Source organism: Chrysochloris asiatica, unplaced genomic scaffold (assembly GCF_000296735.1).
Source record: "Chrysochloris asiatica unplaced genomic scaffold, ChrAsi1.0 scaffold00165, whole genome shotgun sequence".
In the NCBI taxonomy this organism is placed as follows: Eukaryota; Metazoa; Chordata; class Mammalia; order Afrosoricida; family Chrysochloridae; genus Chrysochloris; species Chrysochloris asiatica.
The window spans coordinates 777,746-789,386 of record NW_006408683.1 but is presented as its reverse complement, the minus strand read 5'-3'; positions in this window follow the sequence as shown (position 1 = coordinate 789,386).

The window sequence follows — 11,641 nt, the reverse complement described above, 5'->3', positions numbered from 1 at the left end:
TTTTGTGGTGCTGTTATTTTCTTTGTTCTGCATGCTTTCCTGTGGTGAGTTCATTTTTTGTGTGTGCTTTTTCTTGTCAATTTCTTCATAGTTTTAATGTTTCCATAATCTACTTGGATTTTCCTTTTCTTGATATGTTGTGATGTATTAAGTTTCTTTGAGGTTACCCTATATTTTATTGAGTTCTTTCTCATTATAAGATAGTCTGTTTTATCCTGAAATCTACCTGACCTCCTCAACACCTAGATCACTGTTACTATATTTTTCCCTTCTTTCACATTGTAGTTATCTACATCATAGACTGACTTCCCAGATCTTCTAATCTCATATTATTTTCTCCTGCTCTGGACTCTTCCATCTCTGGACTGATTTCTGGGTGGTGCCATGTATTTCAATCTCTGGTTGTTGTCTGCTCTTATTGGTTCTCAGTCCAGAGAATTCCCTTTCTATGTTTTGAAGTGCTGGCTTGGTTTTTAAAAAATCCCTTAATTTCTGTTTATCTGAAATGTTCTGATTTCACTGACATATTTGATTGACAGTTTTGCTGAGTATATGATTCTTTTTTTTTTCTTTCAGAGTTTTGTATATGTATCCCATTGTCTTTGGCCTGCATGATTTCTACTGAGAAATCAGAACTTAATCTTAATGGCTTTCCTTTTTCCGCTTCTTTTTCCCCTAACTGCTTTCAGGATTCTTTCCTTGTCTTTGGTTCTGGAAAGTTTGATTATGATATGTCTTGGTGATTTTCTTTTGGGGGTCTGTCTTGCCTGGGATTCATTCAGCTTCTTGAATGCTTATCTGCTTTTCTTTCAAAATGCTAGGGAAAATTTATTCCAACAGCTCTTCAACTATCTGTTCTGTGGTTTTATATGTCTCTTCCTGTTCTGGACTTCCAGTCACCATAGGTTATTCCTTTTCAAGTTATCCTGCATGAATCTTAGGCTTTCTTCAGATTTTAAAAATTATTTTTTTCTGCTTGTTCTTCCAACTTAGCAGTACTGAGAGATTTCTCTTCAAGTTTGCTAATTCTGGCTTCCATCCTTTCAATTCTACTCCTTTGCTCTTTCAGTGTATTGTGAATTTCTGATATTTTATGACTGATCATCTGGACCTCTTTTTTCAGATTTTGCATTGTTGCCAATGCTATATCTACTTTGTTTGATTGTTTTGGAAGTGCTTTTCTGGCTTCCTTATTTTTCTCAAACTTTCTGTGGAACATTTGGATGCACCACAATATAATTCTTCTTAATTTTTTTTCAGGTAATTCCAAAGTATCTTCTCTCTCCAATATAAATTCTCGCTCTTCCTCTTGATCATTTGTTTAAGCTACTCTGTCTTGTGTCTGCTTGTGTGCAGAAATTTTATGCTGCTTTTTAGGCATTGAGGTGTTGTTTATTTGTATAAGTTAGATGAATGCTTGTTAGTGTCTTCTCAAGCACTTTCCAATTGCCTCCTGGTAGGTGTGATCAGGAGATGGGCTTCTTTGTTCACTGCTCTTACAATTCAGTTCAGAGTGCTTTTTAGTGGATGTTGGTTGTAGACACCATTCTGGTGTATAGCAGCTGGTATTGGCTTTTTCCCAATTGGTGGTATTTTAGAGGGTATGATTGTAGCTTGTCTGTATGCCAAAGTTTCTGTCTCTTGTCAGGTGAAGCAAGAAGAGAAACAGCTTCCACAAAATAGAAGGAGGACCAAAAAAAAAGACTAAAAACAGAAGTTGAAAGTCATAAAAATCCACAGGGGAGTTGAAAGGGTGGAACCTGTGGGAAAATATGAGTAAGACTTTAGCATCTAATGGCCTTTTGAATGAGTGCTGGTAGCATACTGGTTATAAGTTGGGCTGCTAACCATAAGGTCAGCAGTTCGAAACTACCAGCTGCTCCGTGGGAGAAAGATGAGGCTTTCTACTCCCGTAAGGATTTACACCCTCGGAAACCCTGTACAGGGTCGCTATGGGTCGGAACCGACTCGAAGGCACTTAACAACAACAACAATGGATCTCTGGTGTGACACTGTGGGCTAATGTGTCAGATTACAAAGTTGTTTGAACTGCAAGGTCGATGGTTCAAGCTCACCTGCTGCTCCTTGGAAATCCTATACAGGGTCGCTATGGGTTAGAATCGACTCAACAGCAGTTAACAAGAACAACAAATGGATTCTTGGTGTGGCACTACAAGTTAATGTGATTGACTGCAAAGTCAGTTTGAGCTGCAAGGCCAGCAGTTCAAACTCACCAGCTGCTCCTTGGAAACCCTATACAGGGTCACTATGAGTTGCAACTGATTCAATAGCACTCAATAACAATGGATTCCTGAGAAATTTCCCCCCTATGCCTCTGTGATCTAGCACAAGATTTTTTTTCTCCTCCCTCAAGTCCATTCAGCTTTTTCTCCTAGTAAGAACCAACCCAGGGCTGGCCATACCCACTTTAGAAGAGACTCCTGTTGCAGGCTCTTCCTGTTGTCTCCTACCACTTTGCTTCTGTGCTCAGCCATCAATGCTGTACAGCTACTTCCTCACACAGAGCAGAACCTTCCCTGGGGTGTTAACTCATACAAGTCTCCCCTTTTGTTCCCAGAGTGCAGATGAGTAAATAGAGTAAAAGAAAAGAATGGAAAACAAATAATAACAAAAGACTTACACTTTTATCTCTCCAGATCATAGTCAAGTTTCTGGAATGGAATTGCTCTTTTGACCCTACTGTTCAAAATGGTTGTGGCAGGACATGTTGTTTGCCCCAAATCAGAAGCCACCTCCTTTCATGCTTCTGTTCCAAATCTTACTCCCAATAAGCACTTGCTATACCTATGTATCCCTTTATCTGATGTTCAGAGTTCTGGGGCCATCCTCTAAATCTGCTTCACTTGGTTTTCCTTGTTTTATTGATGCCTAGTTCACCATTAAGTCCCATTCCTCAGGAGTCTCCAAGCAATAGTATTTTCAGTAGCCTCATATGCATGTGAAAGCTGGACAATAAATAAGGAAGACCATAAAATAATTAATGGGTTTGAGTTATGGTGTTGGAGAAGAATATTGAAAATACTATGAACAAACAAATTTGTGTTAGGAGAAGTACAACCAGAATGTTCTTTATAAGCCAAGATGACATGCATTCGTCTCTCATACTTTGGACATAGGATCATGAAGGACCATTCCCTGTATAAGGTCATTATATTCGGTTAACCAGAGGGTCAGAAAAATAGATGAAGACCCCCAGTGAGAATGATTGACACAGTGGCTATAGGAAAAAGCTCAAGTGTAACAACAATTGTGAGGATGGTACAGAACTGGGCAGTGTTTAGTTCTATTGTGTATAGTGTTGCTATGATTTGGAACTGACTCAAAGGCATCTAACACCAACAGCAGGAAATACTCTTAATCCTTTCATCACCATGACCTGATGACAAGGAATTTGCTACGTATTTGGAATGCAACACCTTATATCTTACAATAGATAAGTGAACAGAAGTGAATAGAAAAGGAGAGATAAGTGAATAGAAAAAGATGGACCCACTACCATCAATAAATAAGAGCTGGGAAGTGGTGTCTCTGCACTGTGAAGGTCCTAGATCCAGAGAAAGATTGAGGTCAAGACACATGGAGTTCTCCAAAGAATGCTTGACCTACAGATACTGAAAGGGAACAAGGACTTTTCTCCATCATCATCGCTCTGATTTCTGATTTCAAGCCTCCTAATATGAGAAGCTGGGTTCTTTGAAGAAAAACATGGCATCAAGATTGGAGGAAGACTCATTAACAACCTGCGATATGCAGATGATACAACCTTGCTTGCTGAAAGTGAAGAGGACTTGAAACATTTACTGATAAAGATCAAAGAGCAGAGATTTCGGTATGGATTACATCTCAATGTTAGGAAAACAAAAATCCTCACCACTGGACAAATAAACAACATTCTTATCAACGGAAAAAAGATTGAAGTTGTCAAGGACTTCATTCTTCTTGGATCAACTATCAACAGACACGGACACAGCAGTCAAGAGATCAGACGACGTATTGCATTGGGCAAATCTGCTGCACAGGAACTTTTTAAAGTGTTGAAGAGCAGAGATGTCAGCTTGAGGACTAAGGTACGTCTGACCCAAGCCATGATATTTTCAATAACCTCATATGGATGCGAAAGCTGGACAGTGAATAAGGAAGATCATAGAAGAATTGATGCCTTTGAGTTGTGGTGTTGGAGGAGAATACTAAAAGTGCCATGGACTGCCAAAAGAACCAATAGATCTGTTTTGGAAGAAGTTCAGCCAGAGTGCTCCTTGGAGACCCGGATGGCTAAGCTTCGTTTCTCATACTTTGGACATATTGTCAGGATGGAACAGTCGCTGGAGAAGGATGTAATGCTGGGTAAGGTGGAGGGTCAGAGAAAAAGAGGAAGACCCCCAACAAGATGGATTGGCCAGGTGGCATCATTGATGGCAAGTGTGGCAGCAGTAGTGAGGTTGACCCAGGATCAGACATTGTTTTGTTCTGCTGTGCATGGAGTCGCTATGAGTTGGTTCCGACTCGATGGTACCTGACAACAACAACAAACTGTCACATAATAAATTTCTGTTTGTTAAAGCCATTTACTTGTGGTAATTCTGTTATAACAGCACTAGATAACTAAGACAGAGTTCCTGTAATTAGACAGTGAAAGCCCTGGTCTCCCTGAGCTCCAGTGAACTACCACTGACGAGCTAAGTCCTAAAATAGTGTGAGGGTAAGGCCCAGGCTTATTGCACTAGTGCCAAGAGTTAAGGACACAGAAGATCAGCAAGAAAGTTAGCCATATGTGGCTGCAAATCAGAAAGGGCAGCCTAAGGTGCCAGTGGAGAATAAGGTCTCTCTGACCTCTACTTTAACTTTCCATCTCGGGATTCCCAATCTTTTTTCTGGGTCCCAAACTGGAGCATATAGTATAGCATATAGTATTTAGACAATGAGACAAAGGTTTGAAATTAGGACTGCCCTGGAAAATCCAGGGCTATTGTGGTGTTTAGGTTAAAGTGTGTGATTGAGTATAACTTCATATAAGAACTCAAGTCAACCACAGCTGGGTGGGGGCCCAGGAAGGAGACTGCTCTTGCAGAAAGATAAGGACTGCACTTGTGAGAGACAATCTCCTGTAGCTGCTGGACCAATTGCTGCTCAGTTCCTGTGGTGAACTCAGCTTCACCCACTTAGATCAAGAAGGAAAAACCCCCGTTACCTCCTCCTCCTCACCGCTTGTTTCTATCCTGTACTCCCACCCCTAGTCACTGAAGGTTTGAACAAGCCTGACTTGTCCTTTCCCTCAGTTCTTCCCCCCACTTTACAAATGAGGAAATGGAGGTGAATGCTTTCTAAGATCATAGAACAAAGTCAGAGGCTGAACAAAGATTACCCCCAAAGCTTCTATTATTTAAGATTCAAATAGCAAATTAAGTAAAACCTGTCTATTCTCAAGAAGATATTGTGTTGAACATGCCCATCACTGAGTTAGGTACCCTGGGAATTAGAAAAGAAAAAGATCAAGAGATGTGTGGCTTGTTGTTGAGTGTCATCATATTGATTCCAACTCACAGTGACCCTATGTGACAGAGTGGAATTACCCCATATAAGGTTTCTTAGGTAATGATTTCTATGAGTCCAGATTGCCAAGTCTTTCTTCCTCAGTGCAAGTGAATGGGTTTGAGCATTTGGGTTAGCAGCTGAGCACTTAACCATTATGCCACTTGGGCACATTTATCAAGGGTATACTTGTGGAGATAAAACGGAAAGCAAAAAGTAGGGACTAATATTTTGCCTGTGCTCTGCTCTCTATTCTGTGTGTTCTGGTAGAGTCTGAAGAAACATCTTTTTATTATTTGCACAAAGGTGCATATTGGGAAGTGAGATCCTCCAGGTATGGGAAGCTGATAAGAGTTCTCTAACATTGAGCCAATCAGCAACAGGAAGCCACTCTGTGTTTGGAACTACATTGTACTGGAAGTAGAGCAGCAGTAAGCTAAGCAGTAAGAGGTGCTATCAGCTGGATGGGAGAGGGAGAGACCAAAAGGAAACCCTGTTACTGCTACAGCCAGTGCAGTGATGACTATCGAGAGGTTGTGCTGACAATGAGATGCTTTCCAGTACACCCCAGGCCACTTTTAGCCTCTCCTTGACTGCACTTATCCCAGCAATAACTTCACTTAAGTGTGTATGGTCATATGATTGCTGTCTTCAATCTCTAGATTGCATGCCCCATGAGGGTAGGAACTGTATCTGCTTTACTTGATTGTAGCCACAATACTTAGTAAAAAAAAAAAAAAAAAATCAAGCCTGTTCCTATTAAATCATTTCCATTTCATGGCAGCCCTATGTGTTTCAAAGTAGAACTGACCTCCATAAGATTTTTTGTTTTATTTAGTTTAAATTTTCCTACTTTTAAAAAGGTGTGAAGGTATACAGAACAAATCAGTTCTCCATGAACAATTCATATACATTTTGCTTCATGTCATTGATTAGAATCCCAACAATGTGACATCACTTATCCTACTTCCTTTGCTCTTGGGTAAAAGTTGCTCTTTTGGTCTCAGGAGGTTGACTATCCTAAGATACAAATACCTCACTAGTGTTATTGTTCACTTTACAGACATGTCTATCGTTTGGTGGAAAATTGAGTCTTGGGGATTAGCTCACTTCCATTTGTGACAGGTGGCTAAGGGTCATGGTCTCAAGGTTCTACCAGGCTCCCAGTAAGACTGGTCTTTTTTCCTTTTTCATGATTTTGAATTTTTCCCCACATTTTTCTCACACTCTATCAAGGACCTTCTAATGTGATCCCTTTCAGAACAGTAAGTAGAGAGTGGTAGCCATGCACCTTCTAGTTCTAGTCTCAGTGTCATAGAGACTGATGTTCATGGGGTCCATTAGTTTATTGGATTATTTGTTTTCATGGGTCTTCAATTTTCTTCACTTAGGATAGGGAGAGGCCAATAGTTACACCTTAGATGGCTGCTTACAATCTTTTAAGACCCTAATTATTACTTACCAAAGTGGGATGTGAACATTGTCTTTGTGGACTATGTTATTCAAATTGGCCTTGATGTCTGATTACCCAGCCCCAAAGACTCATACACCCTCAATGTGTTTGATGATGTTTAAGACATTTTCATAACTCTGCCTCCTTTATGCTCTACCACATTCATGGATATAGTTGCAGCAAAGATAAATACACATGTAAAAATATCCTCAGTCAAACCTATATATATACATGGATTGATTCCCCTGCTACCTCTCATACTGGTTCAGCTTGCTGTCTGTCCATGCATCTACGTTTAGATCACTATTATTATAGGATTATGTATATAACAGTGTTTACCTTTGTTGTTTTACCTCTTACACTCCTCCCAGTGTCTCAGTGTCTTCCCCTGACTTCATCATTTTTACTGACCTTTTTTTTTTTTAATATATAATTATTGTATATTGCCTTTCCCTTCACTCAAGTTAATTCGTGTCTACCCTCTAGCCAGTAATTTATTCTCTCTTCCCCTCCCACCCCTGGAAACCATCAAAGACTGTTTCCTTTAGTGTGAAAACCTTTTCTTGTCTTTAAAAAAAGAACTTTTAATTGTGAATTGAATGAAGCCTTACAGAGCAGATTACCAGTTTTACATTCAACAAATCACAGACTTCGTTTCATTTCAATGATTTCAATCCCCTCAATGTAACATCATTTATCCCATTTCCTCCCTTGATTCTTTTTTCCATTCCATCTTCTTTCTGAATCCTTCTGAATTTTGTGCTTAAATGCTGACCTTTTTATCTTGAGTGGTTGACCATTCCACAGTGAGTACACCCCAATATGGTAGTTGTCCTCTCATAAACTATTGTTATATGGCTGAAAATTGAGCCACAAGGGTGAGTTCAGTGTCAGAGCTAAAGAGTGGCCAAAGATTCACTTTTAGTCTCAGGTTCCCCAGTCTCTTTCTGACCAGTAAGTCTGTTTTTTTTTTTTTTTGAAAATTTCCCCACATTTTCTCCCATTCTATCCAGTACCTTCTAATGTGATTCCTTTTAGGACAGTGGCAGTGGTAGTCGGGCCCTCCCTAATTCTGGTCTCAGTGCTGTGGTGACTGATGCTCATAAGTTCCATTAGCCCATTGGACTAATTGACTCCTGGCTTCTTCAATTTTCATCTCTGTTCTTTCCTCCAGAGAGGAAGAGGCCAATAGTTCCACTTTAGTTGCTACTTATGAAAGTACGATGTAGAACATTGTCTTTGTGGACTGTGTTATGCCAATTGACCATGGTGTCTCCTGAGACTATAGTCCTGAGCCTTTCAGGCCCAGCAACTCATTCCCTCAAGGTATTTGGTAATGTCTAAGAAATTTTCATAATGTATGCCAATTCTTGGTTGCAGTGTGTCAGAACTGATTTGATAGAACTCAACAGCAACAAAATTGATTGAATAATTTCTTTTAGAAAGATCAGCATGAGGCTGGTCCCTATTGTTGTTGTTGAGTGCTGTCAAGTTGGTTCCAACTCATAGTGACACTGTATAGTGTTTCCAAGGAACAGCTGGTGGGTTTGAACTGCCGACCTTGTGGCTCACATCCAGCACATTAACCCACAATGCCACACCAGAACTCCAATCCTTACTGCTTAGTCCCACCTTAATCCTTACTCTTTTGTTCTACCTTAATCTTTCTTATTGTTTGCCCATTGAGTTGGTTCCCACTCATTTCTACTCTATATAGGATTTCCAAAGCTGTAAATCTTTACAGGAGTTCTGGTGGAACACTGGAAGACAAGCACTGTACCATAAGGTTGGGTGGTTCAAACTCACCAGCCACTCCTTGGAAATCCTATACATTGTCACTGTGAGTCAAAACAAACTCAACAGTACTTAACAACAACAAGAAATCTTTACAGAATCAGAAAGGCTCATCTTTCTACTGTAGAGTGGCTGGTGGATTGTAACTCCTGACCCCGAGATTAGCAACCCATGTTTTGGAAGAAGTGCAGCGAGAGTGCTCCTTGGAGTCCAAGATGGCCAGGCTTCGTCTCTCATACTTCAGAGGGACCAGTTGTCAGGAGGGACCAGTTGCTGGAGAAGGATATCATGTTTGGTAAGGTGGAGGGTCAGAGAAAAAGAGGGAGACCCCCAATGAGATGGATTGCCAAGCGTGACAACGGTAGTGAGGTTGGCCCAGGATCGAGCAGTGTTTTGTTCTGCTGTGCATACGGTCACTATGAGTCAGTACTGACTCGATGGCACTTAACAACAACAACAACAATAACACTGCTAGTACTCTGATAGCTTTACACTATGTTGTTAAGTGCTGACTCATAGCAACCCTGTATAGGGTTTCCATGGAATCCTGGTGTGGCGCTGTTGGTTAAAGCATTGGACCACAAAGTTGGCTTGAACCACAAGGCCGGCAATTTAAATTCACCAGCCCCTCCTTGGAAACCCTAAATAGGATCATTGTGAGTCAGAACTGACTCAACAGCACTTAACAACAACATAGGGTTTCCAAGGAGTAACTGGTAGTTTTGAACCACCAACCTTAGTTAACAATCCAGCACTTATTCTACAGTGCCAACCAGGAATACTTAGTAAACTTTCTCATTATCCAAAGAGCTACACCCACACTCATGCCAAACAAACAAATAAACATAAACACCCCAAACCACTGCTACCTTAATCTTTGTTGTTGTTAAGTGCCATTGAGTTGTGACCGACCCACAGCAACCCTGTATAGGGTTTCTGAGGAGCAAACTGGTGAGCTTGAATAGTGCAGTTCAAACTAACTTTGCAGTCCAGCGCATTAACCCACAGTGCCATCCTGCTTCATTAACTAAACACTTCAAAATGGGTCCATAATCATAGGCATTTTGTTGTTGTTAATTCCCCTCAAGTAGGTTCCAATTCATAGAATTTCTGAGGATTGGTTGGTGAGTTGGAACAACTGACCTTGAGGTTCAAACCAACCTTATGGTCCAGTGCTTATCCTACAATGCTACACAAGGATTCCACAACCACAGGCATAAAGGCTAGGATTTAGAATACATCACAGAATGGAATATTCTAGAAGACCATAATAAATAACTAGTTGTCCTACAAGTATCATAACCATCAACAACACACTGTATTTTAGCATGTTGTGGTTACTGAAAGATATAGACTAGTGACCTCTGTCTTCAGAATTGATTATGATATAATTGGGTAACATGCCCATGAGAAGATAAATAGTGTACAATTAATGATAAGTATTCATCCTTAAACAAACCAACCCTCTTAATATCTACTTTTAAAATAAGCAAAAACAAATAATAAAAATGATTTTAATATACTTGGGTAAAAACTTGAAATGAAAAACCCCATCCCTAATTCCCCCATCCAAAAGTTTTGCTATCTCTTACCTTTGAATGGTGAAATTAGGGATGGGATTTTCATTTCATTTAAAATTTTTATAGAGATTAGAAATTATTTAATAAAATTTTTGTTTTATTCAACTCAGTAAAGTTATAATTTAAAAATAAAAATAGTTTATTTTTATCTAGGTTAAAATTAACATTTTAATATCTAGTCTCACACACTCCCATACATAGGTTTCATATTTCTGAATCTGGATTGAAAATTTAGACATAGTATTTCTAGAATGACTGTTCTGATAGTTGTAAGATATAAGATTGTTGTTGCTGTAAAGTGCCTTTGAATCGGTTCCTACCCATAACAACCCTGTATAGGGCTTCTGAGGAGCAGCTGATAAGCTTGAACCACCAACCTTGCAGTTCAAACATCTTGGCTCCATATCATAAGCACTGGACTGTGAACTGAGCGGTTCAAGCCCACTCGCTGATCCTTTCTGCTCTTATGAAGATTTAAAAGCCTCGGAAATGATACACAACAGGTTCACTATAACTTGGCACTGACCACAGAGTACTTAACAACAAAAATAACAACACATCATGCTGGAACAATTGGGCATATGGGATGTTGTTCACCTCCAGCTCCTAGGGACCAGCTTCATACTAATTTTTCTCAAATAAATTATTCATCCAGTGTTGTTGTTAAGTGCCTTCAAGTTGGTTCCCACTCATAGCAATCCTTTGTAGGGTTTCTGAGACTCAGCTGGTGGGTTTGAACCACCAACCTTGTGGTTAGCAGTCCAGTGTTAACATACAGAGCCACACCAGAATTTGGTTCATGTAATATCATACATAAATTCTGAATTCATCAATAATATAATGGACATGTGAGCAGAATGTTACTAACAATGTCTTACTTTTCTCAGGAGAAAGATAAGGCTTTCTGCTCCCACAAAGATTTACAGCCTCAGAAAACCTATAGAGTTATACTTTTAACAAGAGTACTGATGTCGTGGTGTACAATAAGCACTGGACTGCTAACCATAAGGTCAGCAGTTTAAGTCCACCAGCGACTTGTCAGAAACTCTATACAGGTTTGCAATGAGTCAGAACTAACTGAACAGCACTTAACAACAGAAACAACATATTTTTAACAAGGAAATACAGATCTGGAATGTTGCAGACCGTGTAAGACTAGTCAGAGGTTCGAGGCCCTCTAGGGCTGAGTGTAACAAATGAGGCCACTGGCAGTTAATGGAAAATTGCTTTCATCTTAATATTCAGGTATATATATTAAATTAAT